The 24,049-nt window shown below is 39.7% G+C and overlaps 1 pseudogene; it reads left to right on the top strand.

Annotated features, from left to right (window-relative positions):
* Positions 1 to 20,837: 20,837 nt before the first annotated feature.
* On the top strand, positions 20,838 to 20,956 carry LOC134971470 (5S ribosomal RNA; annotated as a pseudogene).
* The last annotated feature ends 3,093 nt before the right edge of the window (positions 20,957 to 24,049 follow it).

The raw sequence follows: 24,049 nt of genomic DNA, 5'->3' as shown, positions 1-24,049 counted from the left end.
ATGCATTTTTAACGTCCTTAAATTATCCACGTATCCAAATATAGGGTTAGTATTAATGCCAAAGCAATATTGCAGTAAGCTTATTAGCCTTTTTTACAACTTTTGTTAGTATCCAGACGATTCATGCATTAGTATGATGTTATTATGTAACAGTCCATGCACATACAGATACTTTGTTAGCATTCAAGCAATTTATGCATCAGTGTTACATTTATTATATAGAGCAGTACATACCTTCTTACACCATACTGCTGGCAATTATGGATTTCAATCACCATGTAGCATGCCTCAATTAATGTGTATTGCATTCAGGCAGCTTTGCATTCCCCCTCCAAGCTGTCTTTCTCTTTCTCAGCCTTATCCAGAGTTCGCTGGCAGTTTGAACCAATAGCTGTATTCTGAGCTGTGATCCTTCCATGGAGATCCTAACAGATGCGTTTCCCCATCTCTTTGTGCATGTCAGCGGCTTCCTCAGTGTCAAGTAATCTCCCTCAGTGTTTTTGGTGCATTCCAACTATTCACACCTCATTTTTTATTCAAATAGATACGGACTTCAACAGTATTAATAATATATACTATTTCTCTTTCTTTACTTTAGTCTTAGGAGCATAAAAAACTTTATTATAACAAATAAACATGCATATAAAATTTAAACATATACACTTTTATATATACAAATGTATCGCTATATTGGCATTGTTCACACTCAATTACTAACACACCACTGCCATCTAATGGAGAATAGATATATATATATATATACATGATACATATCACCACAATAGGTCCTTTTATAATCCATTTTATGTATATATATTTTATATTCTATTATATATTTTATAGCCAAAGAAGCAAGTCTTTATGTCTTAATTTTACAATACATTTCACTCCATTCTTTACTCCATAAATGATCCTATATATACATAATGTGGATGGTATTCCAGAACCCCAATCTCATATCAATGTTTGAAAAACTATATGTATTCAAGATTAGGAAAATCAAAGCATGTTATTTTCAGGAATTGAAATCTCTATCTCAGCTTAGCTCACCTACATATATATCTTGTTTTACAATGGACTTCTTTTAAAACCAGATAATCTCAGAGAGTGTCTTCCTGCTTTCCAAGCACAAGCTTAAGACCTTTCTAAATGTTTTTCAGTGACAATTTGTGCATGCGGATACTATCTATCTGGATTTACAGCTGCAGAGATGTAATGAAAGATGAGAACAAATATCTGGTAATCAACAAACTATTTATTGGGCAGTGTCCATTGTGATAATACCAAGTTCATTAGGAATTAGACCAATGAGAAACCTAATCCATCTTAAATGATTATTATTTGATAAAATATCAATTTAAAGTGCATACAGATCATAAGCACTGGTGTTGGCATGGTGTGATGACAATGGCTCTGATTTATGTTTCATTTAGTACAAGATCAAATGTAATTTACACCTATATTTGATATTAAACTATGCTAGCTATTATATTTCCCAAAGTTTATACATAAATATTGAAGTAAACTAAGATAAATTGCATCAGATATTTCTGCCAACTGGAAAAAGAAACAAATATTATTATTTGAATTCCAAGTAGCACCATCAAACCTATTTCCACTTGGGTGCTCATTGAAATGTCTGCTCCAACTATCCACTAGAAGACCTTTTGCTTACCCCTAAGCTCCTGAGACTATTCCAACTATCTTTACTTCCTTCTACAGCTTCTTCTGTATGATTCTGGGACAGTTTAACTTCTAAACTTCCAGGATACACCTTTCCATACGCTACTCTCTCTTTAGATGCAATTGTTAAATTGATTCCTAATTTAAATCTCTCATCTTGGACCTCCTGCCAGATCCAAACTCTAGGTGATATACTTGATGGAGGTGTCTTGTTAAAATTTTCCCAACTGCAAGAACGGTTTTCACTCCCTTCTATAGAAATGTATCGATATCTTCAAATTAGACATTGGTTCAACAATTTACCCAAAACTCGGCACTCTTCCTGTCCTATAACTCTTCGAGGGATATTTCCTTCTGATATAATGTGTTTATTCAATTGGTTCCTTCCCAGAAGCCTAATGTGCAGATTTGTTGGGAAAAAGATCTAGATTTTTCGCTGTCTGATGCACAGTGGGGACATGTATATGATATGGCTTTCCAAATGTCTAGATGTTTGAACCATACAGAGATGCACATTAAGCTTTTGAATAGGCTATATCTAACCCCAGAGAGATTGCAGTCTTTTTGGCTTCTGCTCTAAGTTTTGTTGGTGGAATTGTGGAGAAATAGGCCATTTGTTCCTCTTTTTTTGATCTTGCCCTTGGTTACAAGATTTCTGGATAGGGGTTTTTGAGTTAATTAATAAAGTTCTAAACCTGTCCCTTAGCTTTGTTACATACTTACCCATCTGAGGTTCTGTTATATCATAGATATTTTCTGGGACATATGCTTATTGCTGCAAGGGCCACTGTGGCCCAGGCTTAGAAACAATCCCCCACCCCTCCGGTTCTAAAGGTTTTTCACAAGATATACTTTCATTTCCTTATGGAAACAGAGAATATACCATATTCTTCCTCGATCTCTTCTACCTTTGTGAAGTGGAGGTCTTGATGCAAATACATTACAGATGGAGAGGTTGCGGTATTGCTACCACACTTTTCTAAGACTTCCTCTTTACAGTTTAGTCTGACCGAAGCTTCCTCCTCTTAATGTACCTCTTTGATGCATTTGTGATCCTGGTAATTGTATTTTGTTCTCTGGCTTGTTTTTTTCTTAAAGGATCCCTAGTGGAAGTTATGTTCCCTTTTTATGTTATGGGTGTAGTATGGTATGCCGGTGGTCAGGCTCCTGGTGATCAGCATACCGGTACCGGAATCCCAACCACCGGCATACCGACAGCTGGGCGAGTGCAAATGAGCCCCTTGCGGGCTCGCTGCACTCTCCACGCTGCAGGCACGGTGGTGTGCTAGGTGCGCCCCGCTATCTATTCTCCCTCCAGGGGGTCATGGAACCCCAAGAAGGAGAAGAACTGTCAGTATGCTGGCGGTCGCGAATCCAGCGCCAGTATGCTGGTCGTCGGGAGCCCGGCCGCCGGCAAAGTGAATATATTTCAATTTGAGGTATTTTTGATAATGTATCTGTGTATATCCCATTTTTACTCTGTGTTTTTGTCCCTCCCAATCCTCCCTGATCTTTTTTCTGTACCCCGCTGTTTACATATTTCTCATTAAAAATTAATGAAGTAAAAAAAATCTTTAAAGATTGAAAAAAGGCCAAATGCAATATTTTAATTTGTTTTATTGTAAACTATAATAGAAAAACATGAAAAACAAATTGAAAACCTAATCTGATCAGTCCCAAATGTCAGTTAAAAGAATATACTGTCTGTAGACTGACACTTTGCTGTATGAATTTGGACCACAAAACTAAATTGAGGCCCAAGGCCATAGCTACAGTAGGTGCAGGGGGTGCAACTGCTACGGAGTACAGGGTACTTGTGGGGCTTGACCCCTGCCACCTGCATCTAGTTGCACTGCCAGCAGATCAATGCTAACCTCCTAAACCCAGTGGGATGCTTTTTATTTCTTAGAAGTGTGAGAGTTTTAACTATTTGAATATTACCTTGTACTTTGTGAAGGGGTGATCAGTGTTGTGGCTGGTCAGAACTATGTGCTGTGTGGGTGCAAAGGATTGGATGTGTGGCTACACACTGCATGAATCTACTTGATTATGGTGCTGGCTATTTTTTCACAGGGTACAGGTAGCCTCATATAGTTAGAAATCTCATTGTTTTTATGTGGGATCAAGTGGATTGGTGGGTGGGGTGTTTGCTCTCGGGTTGAGCACATGAATGTGGTACAAAGAGAATTTGTGTCCAAATCAATTTTTTTGAAGTGTTCTATAAAGATGTGTGTGTGTGTGTGTGTGTGTGTGTGTGTGTGTGTGTGTGTGTGTTTGTGTGTTTGTGTGTGTGTGTGTGTGTGTGTGTGTGTGTGTGTGTGTGTGTGTGTGTATATATATATATATATATAGACACAAAAAGAAAACCACAGAACTCACCACCCCAGAAGCGGGGCACACCAATGCACTTACCACTTATAGGGTGGGGTGCATGTAATACAGCACTCGCCACCCCAGAATTGGGGTACACAACTGCACTTCTACTCATAGGGTGGGGTGCATGTAGTCCATGACCACATCACTCAAATACATACAAACAGAGAACCTAGCACTCACCCTAATAAATCTAGCAGGCAGGTGATGTGTGAAACAGTAGTGAGGTTTTAAAACTCTGTGATAGTGTAGGACCTGCATGAAGATGGGGTATCTTGGCGATCGGTTTGCAGGCTCCTGTGCATTGGCCAATCCACTAACTAAACCCCCATCATTTATTTATTGAAGTTTTGAGGATAAGTGAGCTTACTTGGGTGAGTGCTGGGTTCTCTGTTTGTTTGTTTATATATATATATATATATATATAAACAATACTCCCCTCCTGTGCTATTCTATTATAATATAAGGGATGTGAGAAACAGTATCCAAATGATACTAGTACAATTGACTGCCTAATTCCACTAAGTTCCCTGTTAGGGGGAACTAAACATAGAAATGGAGTAAGAAATAGAGGAATAGGGCGCCCAAGGATTATGTCAACCCCAAAATTTAAAGAACCTCAGAAAATTACACAGTATGATTAGATCTGGCATTAAAATATAAAAATATACTGTTCATTTAATCATTTATTAAAAAAATACAGAAGCATACATGGTGTCCATCATATTACATAGTTAACAAGATGCAAATCTCCTATGTTTTGTGGAAGGGTGCAGATAAACTTCTGCCTGTGTCCTTAATCTTCCTTATTGAGTATTCGGAGATAACATCAGAAAACAGAGTAATATCCCAACGCGCTTCATCTAATATCAAGACTTCATCAGGGGTGTGTCTAGAATCATAGGACAACTAATCAATACTTTGCATTTATATAATCATTACAAGTTACAGTATACAGAAAAATATGATTAATTAAGAATAATAAAAAGTGAACAGTATAATAACAATTAAGCAAGACATGGTATAACGGAGCAGTGTTATAGTCAAACGCAGTCACAGAGAGAATGAAGGGAACAGGGAAGAAACATAAAATAATTCATAATGACAAAACAGGACATACCTCTGATCTTTGATAAATAATGACAAAAGAGAACTATTTTGATGAACCCAGACAATCAATCAAAGATATTCATACGGAAAAATTGATAACCACCATTGTGGTAATATCACTCCAACCTAATTGGAACATATTAATTGAAGTTGTAATCAAATATGTAAAACGGCTATTACCGAATTCACATATTTGGGTATTACACCACATTCCTCTAGAGTCGACTACCCAAATTCTAACCATCAATTAAGGAGGTTCAGAAAGGTGAATGAATTCAGCTAATTCCAACCAAAAAGAACCTAATGGGTCAATTAATTACCATTGATTAGTGTTAATGTGTGTAAGTCTTGGACAGAAGAAACTAAGAATTTCAAATAATAGCAATCTTTCTAAAAAATGTTGTAACTCATATCTTACATATCAAACAGATTTATGTACTAAGTACCCCATCCTTTATCTGTACATTAACTTATGGTTATATTTAAATTGATTCAATAAACTTCCAAAATCTCTCTATATGTATAAAAGGTGTATAATGACATACCTCAAAGGTCAGCTCAAAAAATGGAGCTTATGCATACAAAAGATCCTTGTATGAATAAATGGATTTTGGAACCTGAGAATTCAAGTAATACATTTCAGTTTGGTATCCATTAATATCTAGTTTTAATAAGAAAGAGGTTTCAAAAAAAAAACATTTAATAAGGTCTGGGTGACATATGCGTATGTATATAAATATATAAAGGAGACACATTTGAAATAAACACATATAAATTCTGACTACTCATACATTAATCATCATAGAGAATAATACCCTTATGGGTGACATATTTGATTCAAGGGAATTTCTAGTGCAAACAATATCCATTCATAAGTATCAGAATGTAGTAATACATACAACCGCTTTACAGGACACATACACGGAAGTGTATGTGTATGATAAATTAGATTCAATCTTCTAAATGTTACCTTCCAACAGCAAGTCAGTGAATGTCCAGTCCTCCATGCAATGAAGCATGGGGAACAAGGCCTAACTTATATAGGGGAGGAGGAATGACATCACCTCCTTAATAGGATCAATTAGTGATTTATCAATTAACATATAATTCTTAAGTAAATGTGATTTTTTTTTTTTTTTTTTTCAGACCCTTATAAGCATGCAACCTACCAACCATTAAATATGGATCCAGATAATTTATCTTTTTCAATAATTAATCTAGGACCCACCTAATTTAACCTTAATAGGTTAATGACCCCACATTGTGCTACATTAATTAATCCTAATGTGTAATAATCCTTTTTAAGAGTGACAACTTTATCTACCAATGAGAACGGTGAGGGGCGGGACAATCATCAGCAGAGACATGATGTCTAAGTGTACCAGCGTGTTAAACCGACGCAGTAACTTATGGTAAAACACCTCATCTCAATCACACATGAATCCTTCCAGCCCATCCATAAATGACAGGCACCATGGGCTGGGATCGCTCGGCGTGGCGCCACCAGTACCATGTATACCTAGTCGCCAGGAAAGCCCCCCACGTCATATGACCACGTCATACGGCCTGGATATCCAACACCGGAGCGCAAGGAGGGGAGTATTGTTTTTGTGTATTTATTTTCTGTTAGTTACTCCCCAGTGCAGCTTGGCACTATGCCGTTGTTCAATGACCGTAAAAGTAGAAACCAAAAATGACAGGCACCATGGGCTGGGGTCGCTCGGCGTGGCACCACCAGTACCATGTATACCTAGTCACCAGGAAAGCACCCCGCGTCTTCTGACTGCGCCATACGACCTGGATATCCAACACCGGAGCGCAAGCTTGCGCTCCGGTGTCATGACGACCTGCGTTTCTGGAGATGCCGGGAGAGCATCCTACATCACGTGACTATGTTTTATTCTCCAGGATGTGCTCAAGGACAGTGGAAGTCAGATCATGAACTTCGGAATTATGTCTTTCCTGAAAATGTCTGGGAAGACTGTGATTTTGGACTTTGTTTCTGATATTTCGTAAGTGTTCCTGTATTCTTATTTTTAAACTCCTCTTGGTTTTACCAATGTATGAAAGCTTACACGTACATTCGATTTTATATATCACGTAATTGGTGTTGCACGTGACTACAGTCTTCAGTTTGTGTATTCTCATTCTTTCATCTTTCCAAACGAAACCTCTCTTGTCTATATATCGACAGCAATTGCATTTATTGCAGGGGAATACTCCTGTTCTCTTCATAATGGGATGTTCGAGGGTAGTGATCCTACTTTGTGGATGAGATTGTAGTTGGCTCTGGGCCAGAATGCTCTTAAGATTTTTAGTCTTTCTAAACACTACATTCGGCCTATCTGGCAGATGGGGTCCTAATAAGGGATCCTTCTGTGTATGTGTCCTGTAAAGCGGTTGTATGTATTACTACATTCTGATACTTATGAATGGATATTGTTTGCACTAGAAATTCCCTTGAATCAAATATGTCACCCATAAGGGTATCATTCTCTATGATGATTAATGTATGAGTAGTCAGAATTTATATGTGTTTATTTCAAATGTGTCTCCTTTATATATTTATATACATACGCATATGTCACCCAGACCTTATTAAATGTTTTTTTTAAACCTCTTTCTTATTAAAACTAGATATTAATGGATCCCAAACTAAAATTTATTACTTGAATTCTCAGGTTCCAAAATCCATTTATTCATACAAGGATCTTTTGTATGCATAAGCTCCATTTTTTGAGCTGACCTTTAAGGTATGTCATTATACACCCTTTATACATATAGAGAGATTTTGGAATAGTCTATTGAAACAATTTAAATATAACCATAAGTTAATGTACAGATAAAGGATGGGGTATTTAGTACATAAATCTGTTTGATATGTAAGATATGAGTTACTACATTTTTTTGAAAGATTGCTATTATTTGAAATTCTTAGTTTCTTCTGTTCAAGCCTTACACACATTAACACTAATCAATGGTAATTAATTGATCCATTAGGTTCTTTTTGGTTGGAATTAGCCAACTTCATTCACCTTCTGAACCTCCTTAATTGATGGTTAGAATTTGGGTAGTCGACTCTAGAGGTATGTGGTGTAATACCCAAATATGTGAATTCAGTAATAGCCATTTTACATATTTGATTACAACTTCAATTAATATGTTCCAATTAGGTTGGAGTGATATTACCACAATGGTGGTTATCGATTTTTGCATATGAATATCTTTGATTGATTGTCTGGGTTCATCAAAATAGTTCTCTTTTGTCATTATTTATCAAAGATCAGAGGTATGTCCTGTTTTGTAATTATGAATTATTTTATGTTTCTTCCCTGTTCCCTTCATTCTCTCTGTGACTACGTTTGACTATAACACTGCTCTGTTATACACTGTCTTGCTTAATTGTTATTATACTGTTCACTTTTTATTATTCTTAATTAATCATATTTTTCTGTATACTGTAACTTGTAATGATTATATAAATGCTAAGTATTGATTAGTTGTCCTATGATTCTAGACACACCCCTGATGAAGTCTTGATATTAGACAAAACGCGTTGGGATATTACTCTGTTTTCTGATGTTATCTCTGAATACTCAATAAGGAAGATTAAGGACACAGGCAGAAGTTTATCTGCACCCTTCCACAAAACACAGGAGATTTGCATCTTGTTAACTATGTAATATGATGGACACCATGTATGCTTCTGTATTTTTTTAATAAATTATTAAATGAACAGTATATTTTTATATTTTAATGCCAGATCTAATCATACCGTGTAATTTTCTGAGGTTCTTTAAATTTTGGGGTTGACATAATCCTTGGGCGCCATATTCCTCTATTTCTTACTCCATATATATATATATATATATATATATATATATATATTGTGGCAGAGACAGCATTTTTCCATGTGAAAGTAATGTGGAGGATCCAGACCAGGTTTTGGAAGCAGTAGCAGACTCCCAGGTGTGTGATCAGCAAATATAACGGTTTCCAGGGCAGAGTCACCTTGCTCTTAATGGTGGAATAGCTACCCAAGTGATAGGCTGGGTTGTGTGGGTTAGACTAGGGACCACTGGAGCCTATCAAGAGTCTACTATGCTGAGAGTGCCTGTATGCTACTGCTTGTAATACTGACTGCATATGGATTTAATTTGCTATGTGGTGACCTGCTGTTCAAAATAAACACTGAAAGTGTTCATCTGAGTCCCTGTGTTTGTGATCCTTGTCACAAGTGGTGGAGAATGCAAGCAAGGACATGGTGTACAGCAGAAACTGTTGGTAAGCATACTGGTGTTTAAACTGCAAGTTTTCCCTTATCTTTTCTTCCTTTCTGGTTATGCAGTGCAAGTGGCAGCCTTAAAGGGCCATAGCATTATAGGCAGACTGTTTGCTGTTATGTGTTAAATAGCCAGCAAAACAGGCAGGTGTCGGCTTGGACTGTTTGGTAAGTCTGGCACATTATATTAAACATCCTAGATTTGTCCTTAAAGGGGCCATGCAGGGCAATATGGAGGAGTTACTAAAACAATTTGCTTAACTTGCAGCTGGGTAACACACCCAGATTCAAATGTTACATGAGGGGCAACAAACCCAGATTCAGATGTTACTTGAGAGGTAATGAACCCAGGATGAAAGACAGCAAACTCAAATTCAAATGTTGTGCAATGAGTTAAAAGTGCTTTAAAAATCTGAGCCACAGCGGGTAAGGCTATTAAAGCTCACCCCAGCGGATGATATAGAGGCATTCCTTTGCACGTTTGAGGCACGGCCACGCGGTTGGTATGGCCTGCAGAAGAATGTTCTGACAGGCTTGCTCTCTGTTTAACAGGGGAGGCACAGCGGGCATATGTGGACATGACTGTAGGTGAGGCACACTCCTATCCTGGCATGAAAAAGGCTATACTGGATAGGATAGGAGTGACGGGGTCCAGCAAAGCCCAAGAATTCCGTGACTGGCGGCTGGAGGGCTCTGAGCCTTCCAGGATTCAGCTGGCCAAACTGGCCCGACTGGCAAGGGCCTGGTTGCAGCCGGATAAAAACTCTGCAGTACAGATTGTGGAAGTAGTCGCACTGGACCAGGCTATGCGGGTGTTAGACCGCTCAGTGCAGCAGTGGGCCCTTCAGGCTGACCCCCAGACATTTGAGGAGTTGGCAGTGGTGATTGATGAGTAGCACCTGACACTAAGAAAGCTAAATAAAGCCAGGTCAGGATACGGGCCACCTCCTAAACCCAGAACTCAGGTCCCAGTAGTTAAATCAAAGGCTCCTCCTCCCTTGGTGTGCTTTGAGTGCAGCGAGCCTGGTCATGTGCGGCAGGACTGCCCAAAACAGGGCAAGCCGATGGACTGCAGTGCGGGAAAATGGTTCGGCCGTTGATCAGCATGGCGGCAGCGGGGGTATCCCAAGCAGAGTCCTCGCTGTTCTGGGTGCAGGTACAGGTGGCAAAATGGGAGATTTGGGCCCTGGTGGATACTGGCAGTGAGCTCACCACTGTCGCGGCCAATGTGGTTCCTCCGGGAGCTGACAATGTCCAGCCTTCTGTCAGGGTGTTGTGCATCCATGGCAATGTGGAGGAGTGCCCACGTGTCTACTTACCCCTGACCGTTCAAGGTCAGCCATTAAAGGTGGTAGCAGTGGTGACTTCCAGACCCCCGTATCCACTGATCCTGGGCCGAGACTTTCCATTGCTGCAGGAGCTGGTTACCTGGCATGCTACCAGCAAACCGTCAACCACCGAAACAACTCAGAAGCCAGAGACCAGAGACTACCAAAGTTTAGCATTCAGAAGAGAGGCTGCCGGTCCCAAATCACCCCAAGAGACTGAGTCTGAGGCCCATTGGAACCCAGTTGGTGAGAAGAGATCACTGCAGGACTTTGGGAGAGATTAACGCTAAGACAGCAATTTGGTACATGCCTTTGAGATTGTTAAAATAGTTAACGGCAGGGTAGTTGATGCTTTACCATCAGAGGGTGTACCATATTTTGTTTTGGAAAATGATTTGCTATATTGTGTCGTTACTTTACAAGGGAAAGAGGTAGATCAGCTCTTGGTTCCCCGAAAACTGGAGCAGTTGGTGTTAGAAGCTGCCCATACGCATTTGTGGGGTGACCATCTAGGGGTGGAGAAAACACTCCAATGCATCCAGTTAAGGTTCTTTTGGCCCAGCATCTATGGTTCCATTAAGGGGTATTGTCAGCAATGCCCAGTGTGCCAGAGGACAGCCACACGGCCAGAGTTAAGAGCTCCACTGGTACCCCTCCCTGTCATTTCCATACCTTTTGAGCAGATTGGTATGGATCTGATAGGGCCAGTGGAAAAATCTGCTCAAGGACACCAATACATATTGGTGGTAGTTGATTATGCCACCAGGTACCCAGAGGCTATACCCCTAATCAATATGAAATCTGGCACTATTGCCAGAGAACTACTAACCATGTATACCTGCTAAGTAATACTGAAAGATGTCTTAAAGGACCAAGGTACACCTTTCATGTCTAAACTCATGAAAGATTTATGTTGGTTGCTAAATGTAAACAGGATTGCCACCTCAGTGTACCACCATCACACAGATGGCCTGGTAGAAAGATTTAATAAAACCCTTAAGCAAATGATAAAGAGGGCAGTGTCACAAGAAAAACAAGATTGGGTTCTGCTCCTACCTTACTTGATGTTTGCGGTCAGAGAGGTCCAAAATCCTATACAGGGTTTAGTCCCTTTGAGCTCCTCTATGGGAGACAGTCCAGAGGAATTCTAGATCTCTTAAAAGCAGGGTGGGAAGAACAACCATGCCATGACCCTAACGTCGCTCATTTTGTGGCCCAGTTATACGGCCATCTAAGGCAGAATGTGCCACTACTGAACGAACACACGGAAAGGGCCCAACAACATCAGAAACAGAGGTATGACGTCACCTGAGTCAACCGGTCCTTTAATCCGGAAGACAAAGTGCCAGTGCTGGTGCCCACCACAGAAAGCAAGATGTATGCACAATGGCGGAGCCCTTATGAGATCATTGAGGCAGTGGGACCAGTCAATTACAGGGTCCGACAGGAGGGTAGAAGGAGGGAGGTACAACTTGTAAATTTCTAATTATTTCTAAATAAACATTTTAAATGCCAGCGTTAATATATGCTGTGGACGCAAGGCGCATCTTATTACCATATACGATAAACGTGTGCTGTACGTCCCAAACACTACATCCCTTAAGAGAAAACAAGTACACGCACACATTGTAAGCTGAGGTCCAATGCTCAGAGATGTATATATTTGATATTAAAAGGGTATGCATACAATATAACACATGTACAGTATATATGGTTACAGAGTTACAATCACACAAGACATACGGATTAGATACAGCCAGCATGCTTCACCCTTTCCCTCAATGCACAGTCCTCTCCATCTTTGAATCTGCACCAACAGCAACTAAACAAAGCTTCCTGGGTGAGGGGAAATACCTATATACTGTGTACTGGGGAAGGTACATGTCTGGGACTGAGTCTCTGAGTCTTCTGTTATTGGTCCACGGGAGGGAGATCTCTCATTCATGATGTGTTATTGGTCAGTTCATATGCAAGCAACGTCCAGCTTGATGATGAAATCCTAGGGGTTAGCCACTGGTTTCTTTCTGCACACATGCTGTCTTTGTTCTAATAAGAGTGACTTTAGATTTCATACATTTAATCATAACTAATCATTGCAATGTGATACAATATACCCATAGCTATCAAATTAACACACTCATTCCCCTGATCATTTTGACACTAAGCATGATATGTTTTTCTTGTTCCATTCCAATAATACATATATATCTGACGTTACACTCTATTATATAAATACATTATAATGTCTGGTGCTTGACATGTTTAATTTATGTGTTGTATGAAATATGTGTTGAATATATCTTTGTGGCTTGTCTGTGTGAATGCGTAGGCTACCATATATATCGCTGTGCATGCTGCATGTATGCGCACGCACAGAGACCCATCTGTTTGGAGTTTGTATGTGGTGTGTATGTAATATTTTTGACTTCGACAGTCCACCTTTTGTCAGTAGACAATAACTGTCATAACTGACACACTAAACATATTTACAATACAAATATTTCAAACACATAATCGGTGACCTAGACACACATATGTATTCTTTTCGCAAATCAGACATTGACTATATTTGGGGAAGACAGGGAGGAGGACAAGACATCCTCTATATGCACTCGGCTGTCACTGGACCACTGGTTGAGTGTGGGATGACATTCAACCTATAGAGTATGCTGGGACAGTGCTATGGCCTATGATTTGAACGAACAATGCACACATACATGTACCTACGTCTTTGCACACTGATGTTCGGATTCGATAGATGTTTTGTTGGGTGGAGGGAGAAAACACAACCAAATCGTGAAAAAGACATATAACATTTTCATGGCATATATTCCTATCACTTCCTGAACATTGTTTCCATTTCTGGATCGTATGCTAGGTCTGTTTCATCATTGAACAAGGGTTATTATTTCAGGTAGTGTCCTTCCTAGATAACATAAACCTTCGAAGTTTGGGGAGAGCCACTCAAACTTTTCTTCCACATATATTAATGAGCTCTTTATCTGCTATGTGTGAATAGGCAATTGTCTAATTGTTCCCGATTACCTCCCAATTTCCTGATTTCTTGAAATTGCTGAGAATTAAACATACCAAGGATTTATCTATGGGACTGGTGGATCTTAAGACTAGGGGGTCTAGTTATATTATATTACTTGTCCACCCCCCCACCCACCCCCCCTCTGTGTAATTCAAGTACCTCAGCTAACTCTAAAGAAGGTGGCATTAGTCCTGCATTATTTTGTCTTAGAGGTACCTGTGAGCACATCCAACATTCCGTTTGGTTTAAGACCTTACCCACTAGTGAGTGGTAATCACTCAAGGGATATCTGTCAAATGCTGTCTTATTGCTAGACTGACATCTCTGGATGCACTCATCTTCAATTATAAGGTCACAATAACTACAAAATACAGCATTCCTCAGACAATAGCCTATCACGTTACCTCCGAACTCCGTAACTACTAGACCTTTGATTTTCTCTGGCTTTAAACAAAGTGATAGGCTGATCCTGGGATCCTATAAAGACATCACTCCTTTCTCCAGAACCAGTTCCAGTCCCACACTCGACTCCTCATGAAAACCTCACAAAAATAGAATGTCCTGAAAAAAAAACGTTTGTTAACGGGGAAAAAAAAGATAGAACAAAACAAATCTTGCTTATAGCAAATCCGTTACTAAGACTGGTCTTTTTGCAATCCTTTAGTATGCTCAGGTAGTGTTCAACAGTGCCGCCTCTCATTATTCACGGAACAGATCCTCAAGTGATATTTCTATGATCTCACTCCATTTATGAGTTTCTTCCAGACTACCGACTTTCCTGGGATGGGAATTCGTGGACCCTAGTCTCTCTCTCGGCTACTTTCACTGGGATCATGCTGTCAACAAAACTTGGTACGGTCCTTCCCACCTGTCTTTACCTTACCTACGGCAACCTGAGCGTAAAAACAATCACACAGGCCCTCATTCCGAGTTGATCGTTCGCTAGCTGCTTTCAGCAGCAGTGCAAACGCTAAGCCACCACCCTGTGGGAGTGTATCTAAGCTTAGCAGAAGTGCGAACGAAAGGTTAGCAGAACAGTGCAGAAATTTTTTCAAGCAGTTTCAGAGTAGCTGCAGACCTACTCCTACCTTGCGATCACTTCAGTCTGTTTAGTTCCTGTTTTGACATCACAAACACGCCCTGCGTTCGGCCAGCCACTCCCCCGTTTCCCCAGGCACGCCTGCGTTTTTACCTGACACGCCTGCGTTTTTTAGCACACTCCCGGAAAACGGTCAGTTACCACCCAGAAACACCCACTTCCTGTCAATCACTCACCGCTCAACAGAGCGACTGAAGAGTCGCTCGACCTTGTGTGAAATGGCATAGTTTTTTGTGAAAGTACGTCGGGCGTGCGCACTGCGGCCCGTATGCATGCGCAGAAATGCTGATTTTTAGCCTGATCGCTGGGCTGCAAACAACGGCAGCTAGCGATCAACTCGGAATGACCCCCACAGTCTCTTGGTTCACAATCAAGACAGTTAGTAGTTGGCATATCAGGAATTAACAGTTTCAAGTTTTTGCTAAGTTCTCAAATGCTGGCTCATCTCGATAAAGTACTGTACTGTCACCTCATTGATGTATTTCTTATCATGGTGTGGATCAATCATGACATGAGGTTGTCTTCCAAAAAAAAAATTTCAAAGAGGGTGATTCATTAAGTGGGGGTCTGGGAGCGGTTCTGATGCTACGTAACACTAGTGGCAGTGTCTATGACCACAATAGTCCAGTTTCAAGCTGTCACTTTGCTCCTAATCCTAGGGGTACCATATCTACACACAAATTTCTGCACAATTTTCTTTGCAGTAAACACAGCAGTATTTGTGGTGGCAGGAAATGCCTCTACCCAGTTTGAGAAAACATCAGTGCACACAGATACATATTTAAAATTATTACACGGTGTTAACTGTACGAAGTCGATTTGTATTACCTGAAAAGGTCCATCTGCAGGAGGAGTATGGGATGGCTCTGTTGGTGCTACCTTACCAATATTCTTCCTCATGCAAGTAAGACAGGTCATGCTTTCCTGCTTGCCTGAGAAGGGAACCCTGGTGCACGCCAGTAAGCTCTTACAAATTTGCACATACCTTCCTTACCCTAGGTTAGTCAGACCATGTGCTGCCTCAGCTAGGCTTGGGAGATATGCCCTGGGGGCCACTGGCTTACCTTGTCCATCTCTCCAGAGTCCTGAGGACCTCTGACCATACCCCTTCACCTTGCAGACCTCCTTCTCCAGTAGGAAACACAAATTTGCATCTTAATTTAATTGTTGTATGTTTGCAAATGTAGAGTACCATGAGCATAACTGGGAGAAAAAAAAACATCTCTAGAGGGAAAAATAGAAAAAAAATATATCAGGTCTGCGTTCACCAATGGGCTGTCACTTATGTCTGGTCTCGTAGTAAAGGTCTGATTCAAATATTCCATACCATCATGCATATCAGTGTCTATACAAAATTTCCCTTCACCAGTATTCTCATCCTCCACCCTTTGTGCATGACAAGGCACACTGCAGTAATATACTGTTGTCATGGTGCTGATGAAACATACCGGGTTTGGGCAGAACTTTGGAGGACCAATACGGCATGTGGTGTATAAACTGGTAAATTATGTAAAAGTACTATGTCCTAGGTATTTGACCCTTGTCCTACACAACTGCAGTTTATCCCTTGACACCTGGTGTCCAGTCTGGAAGAGACGAAACAGAAACTATTTTGTATCTGCCAGGGACGACTCAAATGAATCAGCGCACAACAACAAGTCATCAACATATTGTATCAGCACCGACCCATTCTCAGGCTGAAAGGACTGTAAACAGTCATGTAGGGCTTGGGAGAAAATACTCAGGTTGTCACTTGAAACCTTGGGAGAATCAGGTCCATGTATTGTACCCCCCTTATGAACGCAAAAGATGAAGAGGAAACTGTGAAGAAAAACAGAACAGAGGTTGGTGACAGATAAGTTTGTAGAGGTGGAGAGGATTTTATTAAAATGACAACTGGATTTGTCACTATGGGGAATTGATTAACTACTTGGTCTACTCCCCTTAAATCTTGTGCTTGCTGTGTCACTACTGGGAGTACCTCAGCCATTAATGCAGTGTCCTGTCCATCCTAAATTCATAGGAAACACGGTATCTGTGAGATAATTTCCTATACCTGTGATGGACATGAATCTAGAACAGTGGAATGCAACATTAGTCTTTGAGGAGTATCTAACATACCTTGTACATCCTGAGCGGGAGTAAAATATATGTATTTCACATTTCAATTTACATAACAAAATCTCTGTTGATTAAGTTAGTCAGGGACCACTGCTGCTAGGAGAAAAAGAAAAATGGTTTAGCATGATAGAGGCATAATTGTAACTTCAGCAGGTTTTGTCAAAGGGTAATGTTGCACCTCTCTCGTTCCTCCCATTTGCCGAATTAGTGTTTACCAGTGATCTTGTCCTGATGGAGAATTTTCTAGTACTGCAAAAAAACAAGCTTCTAGGTCATGCGAAGTATTCATTCAATCCTTCTCATCCCGTGTTAAGGGTCTGTACATGGCCCAACAAACATTTCCGAGCTTATCTAGACAAGGGCATTCCTAGAAATGAATACTTCTTATGTGGTAATTAAAAGGATATACCTGGGGGTTACCCTAACTCTGTCCGCTTTCCTACTGGGAAATACTAATGTGCGGACAGGATATTCTCCATTTATGACATTACTTTCTTGATTTTTATTTTATTTTTTGGGGGGGTTTACTATATATGTACTTGAATGGCTCCATACTTACCAGTTTCACTGGTCTCAGCCACTTCCCCTGCAGGCTACAGCTCCTCTTTTACCAGCTGGATACTTCTCCTCTGAGTGCATGAGAAATGGCTGAAACCAGTCAGGTCATCTTCTCCTCCTAAATAAAACTTTGACATTCATTAGTACATATATAAGTTATATTCATATTTTTCATATTTTTATTTTTATTATTTTCTATAGTTTGTATGCTGGCTGTAACTGCTTCCACATCCACATATGGCGGTGTACTTGCTTTCTCTTTTTTCTTATTTATTGTTGCCATGAGTTCAAACAGTTTTTATGTTTTTGTTCTTGTCTTATATGACTTTGGTTAAACATACTACCTGCAATACCTCAGGATAAAAACCACCAATCACAGGATATGATATTCCACCACTCATATGTACTCAATCATTACAAAAAGCCTCTGTGTGTGGACCATATTTTCCACACATATTATACAGAGTGGACCCTCTTGGCCTCTGCTCCTCAGCCTAAACCTTGGCGCCTGAACGCCTCTCGCATGCCCATTTGGCTCCCATTGTGGGCTTTTTTCACAACACACCAAATGGCCCACACGAGACGATGGTGAAAAGTTCCTTCGAGCGCTTTTCACCCACTCCTTCTCCACTGGGCAGTACCACGACTCACTCCTGTAGTGATTTTTCACGTACCCAGTGAGGATCCCTACCAGACCCCTGCACTGGAAGTATGGAGCATTAACAGAATTAATACCCCACCTTTTTCAGTGGAGGTTGAAAGCCTGTTGGAGGTTTTCCAGAGAGAGAGTCAGCGAAACTTCCTTTTCTTTACCCAAATCACGTCTGCGTATGCTATCACAGCACGTATGATGACACAGTTGTGCAAAATAACGCAAATGGTATCACATTGTGCCGCGTATCTCACACACAGACGTGCGGTTATCTTACACTTGTTATCTATACGGCCTACGGTCATGGGAGTCGAATTCCCAAACTGCGCTCCACAGCCGGAGCGTAACATCAAATCACGCTCCTCCGCATGTTTTTTTCACTACATGCGTCAATCTCAATACATACGTGAGGTCGCTAGCCTCAATGCCACTGAGCCTCTACTAACTCAATGTCTTCTACGGGAACCCGAATTGGTCATGGAGTTCAATGCATTCACACTTACTTTTCAACAACCCACACTTTTAGGTTTTCTGTACAGAAAAAAAAGTAATTTACCAGTGATTGATAACATCCCCTTAAAGGCATTACACTTTAAACAAAGTATTATAGTAAAGTGCTTTAAAATTGGATAGTTACCTGTTAAAATGTGTTTTATTCCACCTTTACAATCAATTTCTATTATGCGGCTAACTTTCGCTTGTGTAAATACGCACTCATGTTTCCCGCCTGTGCGTCCACGTGTGTACCCGTGCATCGCTATATACGCGTCCATGTACTATTGTACTATGACACATGTATACTTGTGTACACAAATGTGTATCGCTGCGTACCTTTGCACGCAGCTTGCCACACTCTGTTTTACCCAACTCTAGCATACAATAAAAATAATTATACACTATTTGTATTGTATTGTTGAAGTTAGATAAATGCTTCCACGTTCCCTTTGAGCACCGGAAGTCCCCTGCCAGAAAGCTTCCGCTACGTGCTACCTAAATTTTTAGGCCGGAACGAAGCTTCACTTATGAAATGTAAATATTTTGCGAATTTTCGTTAACAATAACACTTTAACAATCAATTTTAAAACACTTCAATATAATATGGCTATTGACTATAATTTAAATGCTATGATTCAGATTGTATAGCTATCTTGCAGAACATACACTGATATAAATATCCATATAATAATGTAACGTATATATATATACATATATATATATATATATATATATACACATTATTTATTACACTTCTATGAAACCCCTCAGACAGCCAGTACCGGATCTTGCCACGGGCAAGCAGTACTTTTGCCCGGGGCGCCGCCTTCCGGAGGGCGCCGGCGCCCTTCGGAGGGCGCCGCACCATGGCAAGATCCGCCACTGTGCCCTCTGCAGTGCCCCCCGCTGTGCCCGCCGCTGGTCCCCCGCTTTGAAGGGAACCAGACGCTAAGCGTCTAGTTTCCCTTCATGGAGAGGACTGTGCTGTGCGGTGCGCGATGACGTCTTGTGTCTATGCTGTGCTATGGGAGAGACGTAATGACGTCTCTCCCATAGATCCGAGGACAGACACAACCATCCGAGTCCAGGAGAAGAGCGACGCCGGCGGAGGAGGAGGTCTGGAATCAGGAGCGGGGATTGTAAGTATACTTTTATTTATTTTATTTTTTTTCAGCTGCGCTACAGGGGGCACAAATGGGGGCGTAACTGGCCACGCCCCCATATGAAGACACGCCCCCATTTTTGCCCAGGGCGCCACAAGGGCAAGATCCGGCCCTGCAGACAGCATATGTATTCATACACACATACTGAATGAATGTAGTTTCTACAGAGACTCTAATTTGTATATCAACAGATGTTCACATGCTTGTTGAACAGGTTCATTAACATTTCAATTTCAATTGCCTATCTTGTAACAAATCCTGGAGAAAAAAACTTTATATCTGTGTGTAATTCTCACATTAAGCCAAGTATTTATCTCACTATTACTATTACTCTCACTAGGCCCAACTGAAACACTATTTATAATTGACTATGGCATGGGTTAGTTAAATTCATTGGTAGCTTTTAAATGGTGTTGGTCACTCAAGCTAATGATACAAGAACACGTCAGAAACATCAGTAATAAAGTGGAAAATCATGCTGTTTCTAAACATTTCAACCTAGTGCACAACTCTAATCCAGAGACACTAACCTTTAAAGTCATTGAGTTGGTAAAACTGGGAGAGAGAGGAGGCGATTTATCCAATAAACTGTCACGTCATGAAATGTTTTGGATATTTCAACTATGGACAGTACATCCAATGGGATTTAATGAGAATTATGAAATCGCCCCTTTCCTTTAATACTTACAGTGAATGAACAGCTTTAATCTAGGTCCCGTTCCCTCCCTCCACCTCCAACTGCCCTCTCAAATCCCCCACCACCCTTCCCATTCACCCCCCCTCCACCCCACCCTCTCCTATTAGAGTTAATTACCACTACCACAAATCATCATTATAATTGTTGAGATATTTCCAGCACTCCTTTTTAACAATTCTCTATATCACGGTATCCATAGTATAGTCGGTTATTAAAATGAAATTCGAATGGCACAATACTGCTACAGTCAAACCACACTGGAAATGCCCAACTATCTCCGATCTTGGAAGCTAAGCAGTGTTGGGCCTGATCAGTACCAGATTGGGGGACTACCTGGGAAGATCAAGTACTGTATCTTGCTGCACAGAACAAATGCCTGAAAAAATGTGTCACTTTATTTATATAAATTATGTACATAGCTACATATGATTAACAGCATAATTTTGTCACTCCGCTCCATATATGCACTACTATATAAATACAGAAATATTTAATCAAGCACCAGCACTTTATAGTATATACCCCCTTTTTATAGAATACTCAATACAAGCACATGCACTTTAAATAGCACACTAGTACTTTAGTGTATCATAATAATATCTGTTCACTGTAAATATGCACCAGCACTTTAATAATGTACATAATTTATTTAATAATCACTACTAAGAGCCCTATACCTTAAACTAATGTATGTTGTAAGAAAATGTCAAGTCTTGTTTGTGTCTCATACATTTCTTTTTATGTTTACATGCGATTGCTGCCACCAAAGAAATGAAGATTGTCCTCAAATATGATCCTCTTAAAAATGGCTGCCGCACTACTTGTGATACTAACACCACTGAGAAAGTGGCCGCCACTAAACATCTGAAGACAATGACGTTACCCGGCCTCTAGGAACTCTCCTTTAGAAAATCCTCAGTGGGCGCATGCACAGTGAGACCCCGGAATTGGGGCGGAAGTCGTGGACAGGCGCACACCACGCACCAGGATACCTGAAGGACGGAAGTACCGCTCTATTCGTTCTCCTACATTTACTATGTTTTAATGCAAAACAAGCTCGTTTTTGAATACCTCTATTATAAATACTATGTAGCATGTCCATGGAATATACTTATGCTAGTTTAAAGCAGTCTTATGATTAGTTACTTTCCCAACAGGAAGTGATGTCACAATTAATACCTGATTAATACCACTATAAATGATCATTCAGTCCCATTCTGCCTCAACCCCTTGATGAAGTCTATTTGACGAAACGCGTTGGTAGGCCTGTACTGACCTCATACCCAGATAAGGAATAACCATTTTAATATTTTTATTCTAGTCTTCTAACTCTAATTTTAAGTACTGTAGCTCAGCTGTGTTTGTATGTATTGTCCCATTTTTTCATAAATGTGTCTAATGTGATATACTTTGTTAATAAATTGTAATTATTTTTATATCAATTTGGTATACTATCTTATTGCCGACACCAATGGTCACTGTATATCCCTCATCCTTTCTTTACCAATTCCATTCATTAAGGGGAATTACCATCTCTGTTCTTTTTTGAGGGGAAGAGCTGACGCCTCTTAATTAATACTGGAGAGTGTCTAATAATTTATAATTATAACATATACAACATATCTGATATGTTTGTTCCCATCACATGTGGCGCAATATCAATCCTTTTATATATATATATATATATATATATATATATATATCCACATACATACATATATATATACATATATATATACATATATATATATATATATATATAAATGATAGTGAAAAAAGTGCTCAACCTAAAAATCCAATAAACAATAATAAAACCAAACATCACACAAATGTGTACAGTATATAACAATAGCACTCCAAAAATAAAGTGGCATCAGAGATTTTCAATTGACCTATATTTCAATAGGTCCTTTAAGAAATGTTCATAGATAGTAAAATTCCTGCGCCTTCAGTGCTCATAAAGTGATCTGTGCATCATAAATCCTCATAAAGATTAGCATATATGTGAATTGCTCTTATCAAATTCTTTCAAGAAAGATGATCCTTCCTCTGTCCTCTGTCCCAGACTGGTATACTAATTCAAAGATGATTTTTCACACGGGCAGAAAGAGGGTGAAATGAATAAATAAAGTGCACATGGTTTTGCCCATCTGCTAACAAAATCGTTGCTACAATCAGGTCTGAATTAGGCCCCATATGTAAACGTGTTTATTGACCTTCTTGAACTAACACTTACAAAAAATAATTTTTACTTTGATAGACATTGGCCCTCATTCCGAGTTGATCGCTAAGAGTCATCGCATCGCAAATGTCCGAAATGTAAGTATCTGCGCATGCGCAAATGCGTGATTACGCATGCGCGAAGACATACGTACGACAACTGTGCAAAATTACTTTGGGAAAAAAAAGCCGTAACTGCCAAACGAAAACGAGGAGTGGCGTGGGCGTGGCGGAGGCGAGACTTCGCAATGCTCCGACATGGGCGTGAAAGTGGGCGTACTGTGTGGGAGTATGCAACTTGCAATGGGCGTGTTTTTCGCAAATAAACTTTGTCGCTGTTAAAACTAACATAGGAAACCGTAGCAACATTCACGCAGCAGCAGAGTAGGTCTGCAGTTACTCTACATTTGCGAAGTACTGGTACAAGTGTGTATGCAGTAATTAGCAGTTAATTGGAGAGCACATTCATCTGATGTTCAATTACTTGTTAATTACTGAGCACATGAAAGTTACCAACCAGCAATTGACTGAACACACATTACATGTTTATTCTACTCACATATTAATCGCACACACTGTGAAATAAGGTTGTTATTTGTGTTTAACTTGGTGTGTAAGCATTGTGACGAAATGTTTTAATGTGTGTTAGACTACTAAATACAAACAAGTTACATTTTTATTTAAAGTTATATAATTCTGCAACATTCTGATTAATTAACCAACACCCACATAATGCCGCATACACTATGTTTTATTTTTAAAAGTCACAATAATATATGTTTTTAACATCTGTCAATGTTTTCAATGATGTCATGTTGTCCAAAGATATTTTATCAAGTTGTCGTGTCTGTTTTATTAATATGGACATTAAAGTGTGGTGCAAAACATACCTTTTTTATCATTTTTGTTTAATTTTAAGGAGAATTAGCAGATTGGTCACCAAGTGTCTATATGTTGACCTAATCTTTTGGTAACTAAGATTTTGCTAATGCATTACCTTCAAGAAATTGCACACATTTTTTTATTTTAATTTTTATTACAGTAATAATATTATCCAACATTTAAACATGGCTCCACATGAGTCTCACAGGCAGAGATAGACCAAGCACCAAGCAGATGGCACTGACAAAAATTATATTGCAGAACTCAGTACTCTGCAAATTTCTGCTTCTGACAAAAGTATCTTATAAATTCATAAATTCAACATATTTCACACCCTGCCACACAAAAA

This window comes from Pseudophryne corroboree, chromosome 11, assembly GCF_028390025.1.
Source record: "Pseudophryne corroboree isolate aPseCor3 chromosome 11, aPseCor3.hap2, whole genome shotgun sequence".
Taxonomy (NCBI): Eukaryota; Metazoa; Chordata; class Amphibia; order Anura; family Myobatrachidae; genus Pseudophryne; species Pseudophryne corroboree.
This window is presented reverse-complemented; position numbering and strand designations above follow the sequence as displayed.